Source organism: Chiloscyllium plagiosum, unplaced genomic scaffold, assembly GCF_037043375.1.
Source record: "Chiloscyllium plagiosum isolate Xiang-an unplaced genomic scaffold, Cpla_swu_hap1 HiC_scaffold_8, whole genome shotgun sequence".
Classification (NCBI taxonomy): Eukaryota; Metazoa; Chordata; class Chondrichthyes; order Orectolobiformes; family Hemiscylliidae; genus Chiloscyllium; species Chiloscyllium plagiosum.
In genome coordinates, this window is record NW_028270146.1 from 37,985,893 (window position 1) to 38,003,028 (window position 17,136).

General features: G+C 38.7%; 1 protein-coding gene across 1 annotated transcript in view; it reads left to right on the plus strand.

Moving 5' to 3' along the window:
• The first annotated feature begins 89 nt into the window (after window positions 1–89).
• The window catches only part of dhrs7 (dehydrogenase/reductase (SDR family) member 7), a 70,160-nt gene continuing 53,113 nt past the window's right edge, over window positions 90–17,136 (plus strand). Inside the window, exon 1 of the mRNA XM_087989712.1 lies at window positions 90–143. The gene's annotated coding sequence lies outside the window, so the exon portion shown is untranslated. The remainder of the gene's footprint in view (window positions 144–17,136) is intronic.

Genomic DNA, 17,136 nt, shown 5'->3' on the forward strand with positions numbered 1-17,136 from the left:
TGCCGGCTTCCTGGCTGCAACTGCGGCTGCGTGGGATGGCCGGCGATCTGAGCAAAAGTGCGGTTGCGTGGAATGGTCAGCGATTTGAGCAAAACTGGTCCTGAATTTTTCCTTTAATTCATCTAATTTTCTTCACGTCAGAGGTCTGGCCATGGGTCCCACAAGGGCCCTAATTATGCATTTCCTTCTTGGGGTATGTGGAACATTCTTTGTCCAATCCTAGTCTAGTCTTAACCTACAACTCTTTCTTCATATGTCAACGACATCATTGGTGTTGCTTCCCTCTCTCATTTGGAACTGGAAAACTGTAAAATTTCTACCTTGTTCTCACCTTGCCGGATCTCCTCCCTTCCTTGACTGGCCACCAATATTCTCTACAAACGCACTGACTCCCACAGTTACCTGGCTATTCATCATCAAACCCTGCTTCCTGTAAAGACTATGTTTCTAGTTCCTTTATCTCTGACTCATGTTCCAATGATGCTAACTTTGACGAGGGGCCTCCAAAATATTCACCTTATTCCTCAACAGAGGATTCCTCACCATCGTGGTTGGCAGGGCCCTCAGCCATGTCTGACCCTTCTCTTGCACTTTGGCCCTCACACTCTGTCTTGCCTCCCACACAGCGATAGAGCCCCCTTTGTCCTCACCTACCATCCCAGCAGCATCCATATCCATTGGATCATTAACCACCATTTTCGCCAACTACAGTGGATGCCATCTCCAGAATCACATTTAGCTGCTGTCCTTTGTCAGCTTTCCGCAGACATTGTTCCACCGGTAACACCTTGGTCTACTCGTCCTCCACTCCCAACACCTCACTACAGTCCCATGGCACCTTCCCTTGCAATTGCAGAAGATGTAACACCTGTCTGTTTACTTCCTGACTCCTCACTATCCAAGACCCCAGACACACCTAGCATGTGAAGCAGCAATTTACCTGCACTTGACTCAATCTAGTCTTCTATATCTGCTGCTCACATTGTGTTCTCCCTTACATTGGGGAGATGAAGTGCAGACTAGGTGACTACTTTGCATAACACCTGAATTCTGTTTGCAAAAATGAACCTGAGTTTCCTGTTGCATGCCACTATAACATACCACCATGCTCCCTGGCCAACATCTCTGTCTCGGCTTGCTGCAGTGGTCCAACGAAGTTCAGCACTAGCAGGAAGAACAGCACTTCATTTTCCTTTTGGGAATCCTGAAGCATTCTGGTCTCAATATCAAGTTCAACAATTTTAGGGCTTGAGCATCTTCTCCCATGTCCTTGCCCTTACCTGAACATGTACACAGCCAGGCCTTATCATCACGTGGGCTACCAGCACAAACAACACATTACCAACCATGAATGGTCCCCATTAGCAGCAGTAGGTTCTTCCAGGCTGACCTTTAACCATTCTTTTATCTGCTTAATTGTTTTTCTCTTTCTCTGTCTGGACTCCACATTTTTGAGGAAAAAGTGAGGACTGTAGATGCTGGAGATCAGAGCTGAAAATGTGTTGCTGGAAAAGCGCAGCAGGTCAGGCAGCATCCAAGGAGCAGGAGAATCGACGTTTCGGGCAGAAGCCCTTCTTCAGGAATTCCACATTTACCTATCGTTGACTCCTCCCACCTCCCCACACTTCATCTTTATCACATAAACCAACCTTTTCCTAGCTAAAATCAGTTCTGAAGCAGGGTCACTGTACCAGAAATGTAAACTCTGCTTTCTCTCTATAAATGCTGCCAGACCTGCAAGAGATTTTCCAGAAATTTCTGTTTTTGTCTCTGCTGAGCACCTAGTGACCTGAGTATAACTATGGCACAAGGATTAAGTTCCTGGTTGGTAGTTCACAGATATTTGCAGGAGTGGAGTTTTTATTGTTATTATAGTTCATTTGGCTGAACAGTGGTGTGTGATGCAGACTAATGCCAATTGCATGGGTTCAATTGCCAGACTAGCTGAGGTTACCATGAAGGACTCTCTTTCTGAACTTTTCCCTTTACCTGTGGTGTGGTGACCCTCATGTTAAACACCACCAGTGCATTTACACTGCATTTTGCCCCCATCTCAAAGATTTTATTATTTTTCTGCAATTTTACATCACTTAGCAATTTTAGAAAACATAATCAAAAACTATATTTAAAAGTTAAGATTGCATTAGTTGATTACATCCTACATTGAGGTATCTTGTGAGGACCATTCAAGACTAATGCAGTGCGGAAATACGAGAATAAGAAGGAAGATTGTCAACCTGAAATGTTAACCCTGAACTGAATCTTGTGCTGCAGGACGTGGTGAGCTTGACTAAACAAGCATAGTTGGGATAGGATACGGGTAACAACATTTCAATATATAAAATTCAAGGTTAAGAGGATAGTATAGATACAGAGAGCTGGGTATAATCTGAAGTAATTAATTCGTGCAAATATATGGAATGAATAGGAAAAGTTAGATGGATTTTCAGTAAATTGTGCTTAGCTACCTTTAGGAGATAAGAAATTTTTTAAACATATCCTCAAGATTAAATGAGTTCAGTGAACAGGATTCATGAAAAATGATTTCCATGCTTCTATAATTGCCCTATTTAAGTTGACAATATTGGTTTGAGATTTGCTGTCGCTCAAACTGAAATTTAGATTCTACCATGACAACCACCCCCCCAACCTGGAGAATCATTAAGTATGGGACTGCTTATTAATCCTACATCATTACAAAGTACTAGATCTAAAATAGCCTGATCCTGGTTATTGGTCTGTGTTGCCAAGTTTGGTAAAACAATTGTAGGTTGGGAGGCAGGACATTAGAATTTGGTGTTTGTAAAATTTTAAATTGTAAAATGGGCAAAGCATTGCATGGTCCTTTAAAATATGGTGTTTTTCTGTGCTTAGAGATGTCTATGAGAGGCAGCTTGCGTTTGCCAGTACACAGACAGCCTGAAGTGAAACACTGTGGGAGGCGATGGCTGAGTGTTAATTCAGAGACTCATGTTTTGGGGACCCATGTTCAAATTCCACCATAGCAGAAAGCAGAATTTGAATTCAATAAAAAATAATTCTGGAATTAGGAGTCGCATGATGATATTGGATCCATTGTCAATTGTTGCAAAAACCCAATTGATTCACTAATGTCCTTTAGGTAAGAAACCTGTCATCCTTATCTGGTCTGGTCTACATATGACTTCAGACTTCAATATGGTTGACTCTTAACTGCCTTCTTGGCAAATTAGGGATGGGAAATAAATGCTGCCTAGCCAACGACGCCCACAGAAAACAATTTGTACCGAAAGGCTGTACTGTTAGCAGGTCAAGCAACAGTTTTTTTTACTAAGATAACAGGTTTTTGAATTTAGCCAGTCAATTTGAACCAGGCATTTAGATACCAAAAACCTATTAAATTTAAATCTAATGGTTCTGACAACATAGGACCAATTGTATTGAAGAAATATTGATATACTATCAAGAACATAAAAGAAAGGGGGCAATTGGACAAAGACCCCAGAGCTAATATCTCTCAGCTCTCAAGAGAGAAATTAGTTCTCTCAGTCATCTATGTATTAGAGAAAACACTATCTAAATAATATCGGTACCAATGATGAAGAAGACATTCCTGACGGAAGAAACAATGGAAGAAGGCAGTAAACATACCAGAAGACATGTTACCTGGCTGTAATTTTGAGTGACTAAATTATATTTTTTGTTATATGAGTGGGATTTATAATTATTGGAACATTAAACCATTAGAATATTGTTTTATTCAGTAATAGTTAGTAGTTATAAGGGCTTTATTCAGTTTGTTAATAGTTTAGTTAATTTGTTCACTGTTAGAGTTAGATAAATAAATTGTTACTTGTTGATTTTTGAAGTGAGTGTCAGGGATTTGTTTTATTTAATTACTAGTAGGTTCTGAAAAGTAGATTACACCATTGTTCACACTCTTTACAAATGATAGGGTGTGGTGTTCCTCTTTGGGTATTTAAATGTTAGGTCTTAGAAGGCGGGGGGGTCAACCTCCACTTTATAACATCTGCAACATACTTTTGTAACAAATAATCCCCGATACACTCTAGAAATTCTTCATGCTTCATATTACCCATACCCATGTCCAGTCGATATGCTGCTTAAAATCACCCATGACAGTTGTAATACTCTTCTTATACCACTCAATTATTTCTCGATTAAAGTTTGACCTAGAGAGAAGCAATTCTTTGAGGGCCTGAATAAAATTGCGAGCTCAGTACAGAGTTTAAAGGTAACTAAATGGAAAATGATATCCAACAAGGATTGGTGCTGGGACTGCTATTGTTTACCTATTGTTTACTATCTACGCTACTTAACTATGTGGTCTGCCTGTATTGCTCGCAAGACAAAGCATTTCACTTCGGTACACATGACAATAAATTCAATTCAATTGTTCACAATTTACTTAAAAGATTTGGACTCTAGAATTAGAAGCACAATTTCAGGATATGCAGATAAACCAAATTGGGAGGTGAGTACAGAGGAAGACTGTGACAAAATGCAGGAAACATGCAATTGGCAAATTCAGTTAAAAATAGATTGGTGTGTGTAGGACTTTTTGATAGGAAGAATAATTTGGCTGTGTCTCTATATAAACAATTAATTTCAAAAGAGTAAAAGGAATAGAGTAATTTGGGAATGCAAACAGACACACAAATCAGAAAGAGTAGTCTAGATTAATTATCCCATAAAAATGGAAAACAGAGAATTATAGTTCATTCAATGAGAAATAAATTTGAAAAACAGAAAATTCATGTTAAACTCATCCTAAAATCTGAGGCATGCAGCTTCATTAAAATAGATAAATGATCACCTCACATCAGGTGACAAGGTTGTTTCCTACATAACTGAACTAAATGTCTTGTCAATTTCTTGAATCAATTTGAATTAATTATATCAATCTGTTATGCTATTTGATGCTGTCAACATTAGTAGTCATTCTGATTTTCAGCCTGCTGAAACAGCGGTGGGGAAGGAGCAGTAGGCAAGCTTTGGCTTCTGTATCTTTTCTGTAGGAGGTTATGGATTGTGAAAATTGATAGGAGGAGGGAATGTAGTTTGAAAAAATATAAATAAGAGATTGGGCAGAAGAGTGGCAAATAAAGTATAATGCTGAGAAAAATGAAATTATCCACTTTGATAGGAAGAGCAAAATAGGCATATTTTTTAAATGATGAAAGACTGGCTGTTGATTTGCAGTGGAAATTGAGAAACTTCCAGAAAGCTATCATGGGTACAGTAAGCAGAAGGAAGGCAGCTGTTAATGTCTTTAATGTAATGGTTTTAAATATGACAGTACACTAAGGAAATTTACTGCAATCTTTATAGGATTTTGTGAGAACACATTTGAAATAGTTTTGGATTTTGTACCTAAGGAAGGATGCGTTTGCTTTAGAGGGGGTGTAACAAAGACTCACTAGAGTGATTCCTGGGATGATATTGTTGTCCCATGAGGAGAGATTGAGTAGAATGATTTTATCATCTCTGGAATTTGAAAGGGTAAGAAGTTATCTCATTGAAACATACATAAATATTTTAGAAGCAAAGACAGGCTAGATGCTGAGGGTCAGTTTTTGCTTTCTGGCTGAAGACTCTAGAGAACTAGGGGATCATTGTCTCAGGATAAGAGTAATAGTCAATTAGGACTAAAATTTATGAAAAATCTCACCATAAAGACAGTTTTCAAAAAATCCTTGTGTGGGATTGGGCACTGCTGGCAAATCCTGTCCTTGTTAAACTTGAGAAGATCTTCTTGTGACTCCTTTAAATTTAAACTCTGTGTGGCTTGAAGAACTTACCCCTGAGAACAGATTTGTATAAAAACAATTCATCACTTGGATTATTTCTTCAGCAACCTCTGGACTTGAAGGAGGTCAGAGGGCAGTGGATGTTCGGTAAGTGAGTATATTGAAGGATGAGATTGTAGACTTTCAGCTGTAAAGGAAATAATGGATATAGGCATAGGTTAGAAAATAGAGTACAGATTAAAGATCAGCCATGACCTGATAGAACAGAGCAGCACACCTAAAGTCTTAGATGGCCTTCTACTCCAAATTCTTATGTGTCAAATTGCAGGCAAGATAATGATGTTGTTTTTCCTTTAGTTTGCAAGATTTTAATTTGAAGTAATTGGAAAAGTTCACATTTGAATTATTAATTAACTTAATGAAGTATACCCAGTTAAGAAAAGTATCAGAAAAATATCGTAGGTGATTTCTGTCTCAAGACCTTAAACTGTTTCAGGTGAGACTTTTGTTCTCAAAGATCTTATTCTCTTTCATTCTGTCATAACACTTACTAATGAAGAAAAATAAATTTTACTCACCAAAGTCATGTCCTACTTTAAATTAAATGTTGCAACTGCCACTCAGTTGGTTACCAAATGGTTGAAGTGGAGGTGACAGTCTTGATTCAAGTATAAAAATGATCTGTTCCAATATATCTGATTGTGCTGTTGACAATTGCATTTTAATTTAACAAGAAATTAAGTAATTAGTTCCTTATGTCTGGTTACTATTGTAGGATTATTTATTGTCCCTGACTTTTCAAATCACAAATTTCGCTTTTAAGTCTTTGAAGAAAGGCTACTTGACTAATATCTTTAAAGAGTGGCACTGGAAAAGCACAGCTGGTCAGGCAGCATCCGAGGAGGAGGAAAATCAACATTTTAGGCATAAGTCCTTCATCAGGAATGACAATCCTGATGAAGGGCTTATGCCCGAAATGTTGATTCTCTACTTTTCCAGTGCCACACTTTTCAACTCTGATCTCCAGCATCTGCAGTCCTCACTTTCTCCTAATACCTGTAAAGAGGAAAATCTAACATAGACAACTTTTTATAATTGATGAAGAAAGTGTTTCAAGAGCAATTGCATAAAAACAGAACTTAATTATGACCATCAGTTATGAACATTTTTTTCTCTTCCCTACTTAGTTGCTTTAATGCAAAATTACCGCAAGTGCTATTTCCTGTTATTAAATTTTTGTTTACTTTTTTAGTAAACTTGCTTGGCATATAAAGTGTACATTATATTTCAGAGTAAAAGTTTCTTTACTATATCTCAAAGATAAGGAGGATTCTTTATGTGCATCCAGTAAAATCTGTGGCTGAAGTAATCTACAAAACATGATTCATTATCTTAGATGATCTAGATATCATGGTGTGTAATAATCACTTGACTACTCAGAGGCAAAAAAAACGAGAGATTTCCTGGAGTCCTGGTAAACATTTATCTTCTAGCCAATCCATGTAAAATAATTTAATTGGTTTGACACTGACAGTGAACTAAGACTCATTTTATGTTTTGAATGACCAGAAAATTTAAACAGTAAATGTACAAGTGAATTAAAGTAGAAAATAACATATTTGAGTTTTAAATCAAACTAGCTGTATGCTTAATAGGGAATACATTTCTCATAACTTTGAAGCTCAAACAGTTTATTTGGCCATTCGCTGTTTGTGAATCCTTGCTGTGCACAAATTTCACTACATTTCATCAGGGACTACATTTCAGAGGTACTACAGTATATTAGTTGTCAAAGGCATTATTTTAAATGCAAGATATTTTCTTTCTTAATTTTCCTATATCCTTTCATTAACTACTTAATTTCTACCTCTACAACATGAGTCAGCTTTGCTCCTAGCTCAAACTTGCCACCATTGAAATCCTCAAGTACGCCTGTTATCTTTAGAACCAATTATTCCAAAGATTCTCTTTTTGTATCCCGTCTCCTATCTGCTGTGAATTCTAGCCTGGCTGAAAAGCAACCATCTCTAACTCATCCTACATTTGGTCCCATACACCATTCCATTTGTCCCTACTGACTTACATGAGCTCCTTATCTCCCAAAATGAAAAGTTTCCATGTTAAAATATCTTTACAGCATTGAAAGCTGTAAGTTGAACTGAATAACAAAAAATTATTTCTGTTGCAGATTTCTTACTGTATGTGTAAAGTTTACTGTATGTGTAAACTTGCAACAAAAACTCCAAATTTTAATCCAATCTGAGAATGGAACTTTACTGCTCTATTGCCTTTGAGAGTTATTATCTATCTTCATATTATTAAAGATACATTGATTTATGAAAATAAAAACTACATTTCTTGTGCTGAATAAAAAGACAAAGAGGGATATGTCACTGTGTTCTTTTATAAAATTTCCTTCTTGGGATTTGAGCATTATTGCCAAGGCCAACCTATCCCTAATAAAACTTACATGTTAGTATTATATATTATATTATTACTGATTTATTTTATTATGTTTAGTTTACAGTATATAAAGATAAACTATTTCATCTAACGAATGAATACAGGACAAGTCATAATGTTACATATAGGAGTGAAATCAGGCAGTGATATCAACATCAAGAAGTTCAGTATAATGGTAAGCAGCTGGATTTGATCAGCCATCATCTACTTGAATGGTGCCAAAGGCTCAAGACACTGAATAATTTACTTCCATACCTCCAAGGCAGAGACATGGATGTTACAGAGTCTCCAAGTGTGCACAACTAGTGATGAGAGCCAGTAGCAACAAAAGTCATCTTAAACTACTTGTTTAAAATGAAGCAGATAAGAGCACTACCGTGTTCTGTATACTAGACCTTAGTTAATTCCTATGTGGAATACGGTGTCCATTCTCTCACATGCTTGAAGATGCTGGAAAAGATTCTTAGGAATTCACTAATAACTAACTTGAAAATCCTAAGCTATCACAATACGTTCAGGGTCTTAGTTTGTTTTATTCTAGAAGAATGTTCATCTGGATGGGTTATTTGAATTAGATAAGTCAGGTAGAAATAAAGAGTGCGTGCATACAAATTACGTAAATATAGCTTTACATCAGATGTCAGGAGATTCTTCTTTTCCCAGAGGGTTATTCGCCTTTTGGAAAATGCTGCTGGCATTAGCAGGTGCTACTGGTTTATAATAAATGCTCATAAGGGAACTGGACATGTTTCTGGAAGAAGCCGATGAAGCTGTATTCAGAAGGTAGGATGTTGGGTTATTTTTATCTTCTGAAAATAGCTTTTGATTGCCTTGGGGATGGAAGAAGAATATTCAAATGCTATTTTCCTTGAAATAAAAGCAAAATACAGGAAGTGAACACATGGACATATGAACAAGGAGCAGGTGTTCAGCTTTTCAAGACTGCTCTGTCATTTAATAAGATCATGGCTGATCTAATTGTAAGCTCAAATCTACAAGCCGTCTACCCTGTTATATAATAGAATAGAACATTCTTTTATTGTCACATGTACTCCATTGTAGAAGTACAGTGAAAAGCTTTTACAATGTCTTATGGCATCATCTTAGGTACAAGTACCTAAGTACAAATCTTGGACAAAAGAGAAATAAAAAGTAGTTGCATTACTTTAAAATATAAGTTAGAAATAGTAATTAGTAATCTCACGCTATTTATTACCAAGAATATATCTTTGCTTTAAAAATATTCAAAGACTCGGTTTCAATCATTTTTCAAGAATAGATTTTCTACTAATAATAAAATTTTGCCTCATCTGTCTTAAATTGGTGATCCTTATTTTTACACAATGACCCCTAGTTCTAGATTCTCCTATAAGAGTAAACATCTCTCTACATCTACTTTGATAAGACTCCTTAGGTTCTGATATGTTTCAATCAAGTCACTTCTTGCTCTTCACAATTCATGGTTAGTGTGTCCAACTTTTCCTGATCGACAACCTGCTCATTTCAGGTATTAGTCCGGTAAACCTTTTGTGAAATGCTTACTATGCATTTACGGCCTTCTTTAAATAAGATGATTAAGACTGTACACAATATTCCATATGTGGTCTCACCAGTGCCTTATATAAAAGAAGCTAAATAACCTTATTGAAACTGTGGAACAGATAGCCATGTTTTTTCCTAACCTCTACCAGATGGCTTGACCATAAAAGCCGTCCGGCAGATTTTTTTTATTCTCATGAACAGCTTAAGTTTTTTTTCAAGTTTAAAGAGTATGGAAGTTTTAAAAGATCATAACACTTCAGCTTATTTCATCTGCCCATCAAAAGCATCAAGTTCACTACATCAAATAATTACACATATGCTGGATTAAGGTTCTTGGAACAACCAAAATTGTTTGTTTGAACTCAGCATGAAGTTCAAATGGCTTTGATGAAGTTTAACTAAAATTTGACGGAATGAAATAGGGGCAGGACCTCTTCATCTGGTTCCTACATCACATTTTTAAATGTATCCAGAACTTTCTATTCCCCAGCCCAACATTCCAGGTCAATGGATTTTCAGCAGAATTGGGAAAAGTCTGAAAATATTACAGCTTTTGAATGAGACAATGCGTGGGGATAGGGAGGCCGAGAAAAATAAGCAAAAGGAAGGTCCTTGGTAGGGTGAAAAATGGATTTTCCTTGAATAGGTTTAATATTTTTCCTCTTTTGTCTTGGAGATTTCATGACTGCTGGTGGTTGGTGATGTCAGAATGATATCTAATTTCAAAGTAGTTGAAAACCTGCTGTTTTATTTTCTGTCCATTTTTGTCATATGTTCGTATCTACTCTTTATATGCATTTTTTCCTGAAATTATTAACTTATGATAAGGTAGACAATGTCACATATCCACAGCATTTTCAGTAACAAACTATTTTTCACACTCAGTCATGGAAAACAGTGTTTGATTATATAAGGTATCTCAACTGAGCTAGGTCTTGTTACATTGCACTCCTAGATGTTAGAGAGAACTGGCTGAGATAACCAGAGCCCTGATCCATTCTTTTCCCTTCCTCCCTTTAGTTTAGGCTTTTAAAGGCAAATCTTGGCACTTCATCACCAATCTAGTTATATTCAGCACATTCTAGAAACTAACCCAATTCGACAATGTATCACGTAATGTGCACTTAATCATCATTGTTTAAAATGACTGGAACCTTTGTGGTTTCAAAAAGCAGACAAGCTAATTTGCCATCAACAGCAGTCTACTCTCTCAGACCACTTTGTATTGATTTCTTCCACTCACTTCCTTAACTCTCAGATCACATGAACAATGCTATATTCGATGCTCTCATGGTACCGGTGCTCAAGATTTTTTTTGTTTTAGATTTAGATTAGATTAGATTAGATTCCCTACAGTGTGGAAACAGGCCCTTCAGCCCAACAAGTCCACACCGACCCTCCGAAGAGTAACCCACCCCCCTCTGACTAATGCATCCCAGCACAATCGACAATCAATTCACCTGACCTGCACATCTTTTTGGATTGTGGGAGGAAACCCACGCAGACATGGGGAGAATGTGCAAGCTCCGCACAGACAGTTGCCCGAGGCTGGAATCGAACTTGGGACCCTGGTGCTGTGAGGCAGCAGTGCTAACCACTGAGCCACCATGCCGCTTTTTTTTTGTTCTGTAAGCAAAGTTGTTTGTGATCAAATAATAATGAAAACTGGTTACTACTATACTTCATTGTATTAATATAAATATGTTTCGATTATATAAAACAAAAACCCTGTGTTTTAGAAATTTCTCTTTGTTAATAAATGCTTGTTACTAATGAGATCTGTCAAGAGAAATTCAGTATGAGTATATCTTATTTGGAGCTGTTTTTCCACTGTTAGCAATTTTTAAAATCATATCTCACTTTAGTGTCTGCATTAAAGTAAGGTTTATTTTCAAGACTTGTTAAATCATGGCCATTTCTAGCAGTTTGGAATGATATAAAATCCCATATTTCAAAGTAATTAATTTTATCTGAAGCACATTTGATATGTTTAAAGAAGCACCTAAGACAAAGCTTGTCCTTCAATTTTCTCCCCTTTGCTGACTCATGTTGAAAAACCAGTTCTGCAGACACAAGTCACTCACTTTTCCTTTACTTTTGTTGCCAATTGAAAGTTTAAAATGAGAGTTTCTGCCAATTATTCAATCACGTATGTCTGAAATGAATCCAGCCCTGCATTACACTATGCCTCTTTATCCTACTCATTTGACTTTAAATGTTTTGCTTATTTTTATGTATACTTAACCATGCATTAGCTATTCACACTTCTTTTCGGACTGAAAAGGCCACAGTTATCACTTGTTTTTCCTTATAACTCAAACCTTTTACACCAGAAGTCAGCCTCTTAGTTGCATTGCCTCTATAATGCTTGACTATCTCTTTTGTTTCTGGACATGTAATTCCAGTTGTAATAAAAACAGAAAATGGTGGAGAAACTCAACAGTCTGTGGAGAGAAAAACAGAGTTAATGTTTTAAATCTGAAACTATTCAGTTGTAATCTGGCCATAGTACAGCTTAACCATAACATTCTCTGCTGTTAAATGTTACTGTTTAGTTATTTCAATAAGCATCCTATTGACATAGTCCTAATTGCTGCTCTTCATCAATTGGACTTATTTTGTGTTGAATCTAATGCTTAAAGTCCTCTGGGCTTGATGGGATGCATCCTACAATATTAAAGAAAGTAGCCACAGAGATAGTTGATGCATCGGTAGTAAACTTCCTGGAATTGTTACATTCTGGAAAAGTCCGAGAGGATTAGAAAACTACCAATGTAACACCTTTTGTTTCAGAAATAAAGAAGGAGATGGAAAACACAGGTAACATTAGGCCAGTTAGTTAACGTCAGTTATTGGGATAATGTTAAGGATATTATAAACATAAAAACATAGAAAATCGATACAGGAGTAGGCCATCTTAGTATCCTGTTCCCGCTTTTTCACCATATGCTTTGATCCCTTTAGCCGCAAGAGCAACATCGTCTCTTCAATATATCTTAATGAACTGGCCCCAACACAGAACTGACATGTGAGTTATTCTGAAAGCAGCTTTGATGATACGATGTTTTGGCACTGCCCACTTGTATGGAAGAAGGATGGAAGAGTGTGGTGCTGGAAGAGCAGAGCAGGTCAGGTAGCATGCAAGGAGCAGTAGAGTCAACATCTCGGGCATAAAACATAACAGCACAGTACAGGCCCTTTGGCCCATGATGTTGTGCCAAGCATTTATCTTAATCTAAGATCAACCTAACCGACACACACTTCAATTTACTGCCGTCCATGTGCTTGTCCAGCAGTCACTTAAATGTCCCTAATGTCTCTGACTCTATTACCACTACAGCAGTGTATTCCACGCACCTACCACTCTCTGTGTAAAGAACCTACCTCTGACATCTCCCTTGTACTTTCCTCCAATCACCTTAAAATTATGACCCCTCGTGACAGCCATTTCTGCTCTGGGGAAAAGTCTCTCACTATCTCCTCTATGTATGCATCTTATTACCTTGTACACCTCTATCAAGTCACCTCCCTTCGTTTCTCCAGTGTGAAAAGCCCTAGTTCACTCAACCTCTGTTCATAAGACAAGCCCACCAATCCAGGCAGCATCCTGGTAAATCTCCTCAGCACTCTCGCTAAAGCATCTACATCCTTCGTATAATGAGGCAACTAGAACTGGATGCAATATTCCAAATGTGGTCTAACCAGGGATTTATAGAGCTGCAGCAAAAGCTCGTGGCTCTTAAGCTCAATCCCCCTGTTAATGAAAGCCAAAACACTATATGACTTCTTAACAGCCCTGAGAAAGTGAGGACTACAGATGCTGGAGATCAGAGCTGAAAAATGTGTTGCTGGAAAAGCGCAGCAGCTCAGGCAGCATCCAAGGAGCAGGAGAATCGACGTTTTGGGCAAAAGCCTTTCTTCCTGAAGAAGGGCTTATGCCCGAAACGTCGATTCTCCTGCTCCTTGGATGCTGCCTGACCTGCTGCACTTTTCCAGCAACACATTTTTCAGCTCTGATCTCCAGCATCTGCAGTCCTCACTTTCTCAGGGCTGTTAAGAAGTCATATAATGCTGGAAATCAGAGCTGAAAAATGTGTTGCTGGAAAAGCGCAGCAGGTCAGGCAGCATCCAAGGAGCAGGAAGAAGGGCTTATGCCCGAAACGTCGATTCTCCTGCTCCTTCGATGCTGCCTGACCTGCTGCGCTTTTCCAGCAACACATTTTTCAGTTCTTAACAACCCTATCAACTTGGGTGGCAACTTTGAGGGATCTATGTACATAGACCCAAGATCCCACTGTTCCTCATCACTGCCAAGAATCCTGTCTTTAACCCTGTATTCAGCATTCAAATTCGACCTTCCAAAAATGAATCACTTTGCGTTTATCCAGGTTGTACTCCATCTGCCACTTCTCAGTCCACCTCTGCATCCTGTCAATGTCTTGTTGTCGCCTGCAACAGACCTTGACACTATCTACAGCACCACTGACCTTTGTGTCATCGGCAAAATTACTAACGCACCCTTACACTTCTTCATTCAAGTCATTTTTAAAAACTACAAAGAGCAAAGGCCCAAGAACAGATCCCTGCGGGACATCACTGGTCAACTACCGCCAGGTGGAATATTTTCCATCCACTATCACTTGCTGCCTTCTTTTGGCTAGTTAATTCTGTATCCAGACAGCCAAATTTTCCTGTATCCCATACCTCCTAACTTTCCGAATGAGCCTACCATGGGGAATCTTATCAAATGCCTTACTGAAATCCATATACTTCACATCCACTGCTAGACCTTCGTCAACTTATCTTATCACATCCTCACAGGCATAAAGTTCACCAAGGAGGAAGAAACCGACAACAAACTCGCATTCCTGGACGTCACAATCGAAAGAACGGACAACAGAGAACTACAAACCTGCATATACAGAAAACCGACAAACACTGACCAAATACTTAACTACACCAGCAACCATCTCAACCCACACAAACGAAGTTGTATCAGAACACTATTCCAATGAGCACCTCACACTGCAGCACAGACGAACTTCGGAAAACAGAGGAGAACCACCTATACAACATATTCAAGAAGAACGAATACTCAAAACATACAGTCCGCAGATTCCTCAAGAACAAACCAGGACAAGCAAACCAAACAGCCAGAAACCCTAACCACCTTACCATACATCAAAGAAGTTTCAGAAATGACAGCCAGACTAATAAGACCCCTCGGAATCCTAGTAGCACACAAACCCACCAACACTCTCAAACAAAAACTAACAAACTTAAAAGACCCAGTACAACCCATGGACAAAACCAATGTCGTCTACAAAATTCCATGCAAGGACTGCCACAAACACTACGTAGGACAAATAGGAAGAAGGTTAGCCACCAGGATACACGAACACCAGCGAGCCACAAAAAGACATGACCCTCTCTCCCTCGTAGCCCTACACACGGAGGAAAAAAACCATTTTGACTGGGACAACACATCTATCCTGGGACAGGCTAAGCAAAGACATGCCAGAGAATTCCTAGAGGCCTGGCACACCAACCACAACACCACAAGCAAACACATAGATCTAGATGCTATCTATCAACACCTCAGAAAACGAACAGGAAATGACATTACCACAAACCCCAGGAACCCCATCCAGGACAAACATATAAATAGAAAGCAGGAGACAACAGCTTCGCTTCACTTGGAGGTCGCCACTGATGATGTTATCTAGCCAGGTAATGAAACGTCTGGATATCAAACCTACAGCTCAGCAAGCAAATCTACACCCTAAATCCTCAAAGAACTCAATCAGGCTTGTGAGGCATGACCTGCCTCTCACAAAACCATGCTTACTATCTTTAATCAAACTATATTTTCCCAAATAGTCATGAATCCTATCTCTCAGAATCCTTTTCAGTACCTTGCTTACCACAGACATAAAACTGACTGGTCTGTAATTCCCAGGGATTTCCCTATTCCCTTTCTTGAACAGAGGGACAATATTTGCCTCCCTCCACTCTTTTGATACTGCTGCCGTGTAGAGTGAGGGTGCAAAGATCATTGTCAGAGGCGCAGCAATCTCATTCCTTGTTTCCCATAGTAACCTTAGATATATCTGGTCCGACCCTGGGGACTTTTATGTCATGATGCTTCCCAGGATTTCCAGCACATCCACTTCCTCAATATCTGTTCAAGCCTATTAACCTGGTCCATGGTGTTCTCACTATCAACAAGGTCCCTCTCTCTCTATTGAATACTGAAGCAAAAAACTCATTTAGGGTGTCCCTTACCTCTTCAGACTCCATGCACAAGTTCTCTCCATTGTCCCTGATTGGTCCTACTCTCTCTGTGATCATTCTCTTATTCCTCACATAAGTGTAGAATGGTTTTGAGTTTTCCCTCATCCTTCCTGCCAAGGCTTTCTCATGACCCCTCCTACCTCTCCTCAGTCCATTTTTGAGTTCTTTCCTATCTACCCTGTAATCCTCTAAAGCTAGTCAGATCCTTGCTTCCTCAACCTTAAGTAAGCCTCCTTCTTCCTCTTGACGAGAAGCTCCTCTTCTCGTTATTCCAGGCCTCCTTTACCTTACATCCTTGCCTGTTTCAGTGAGACAGTTATCCAACACTCACAGTAAGTGCTCCTTAAATAGCCTCCACATTTGTGTTGTGCATTTCCCGTAAAACAATTGTTCCCAGTTTATACTCCACAGCTCCTGTTTAATAGCAGTGTAATTTCCTCTCCTTCAATTAAATACGTTCACATACTATCTGTTCCTATCTCTCTCCATGGCCATGGTAAAGGCGAGACTGTCACTGAAATGCTCTTCAACTGAGAGGTCTGTACATTCTCAAGTCACGTTTTAAGTCAGATTCTCAAAATAACTTCAGGGTTTCTAACAAAAAGGGAGTTCTTGGATTTACATATTAAGGAACTGAAACTCGCAAAACAATTCTAAAAGACGAAAAACCTGAAAAACAATCTAAGTTTGTTTAATATGTTTCAGCCGCGTGACATTGTAACCTTTGCGATAAATTCTGTCTTATGGTCCCGCTCCACAACCACCTGATGAAGAAGCAGCTTTTCGAAAGCTAGTGCTTCCAAATAAACCTGTTGGACTCTAACCTGGTGTCGTGTGATTTTTAACGATATGGAATGTGAAAGTAACGCCACCGTGTTTGTGGTGCGATTGGCAAGATCACGACGAGAGAAATTATGTTTTCGCCGTAGCGAATGTTTGGCATTTGGAATGCTGATTATATGCCGGACGGTGTGACGGAGACAGAAAGCGCTTCAGGGGATTGGTACAGGGTTTGCACGTTCCCCTCCCCGGCAGAGATTAGACCCTGCAGGATGGGTCGAACGGGCACGTGCTGTCATCATCGCAG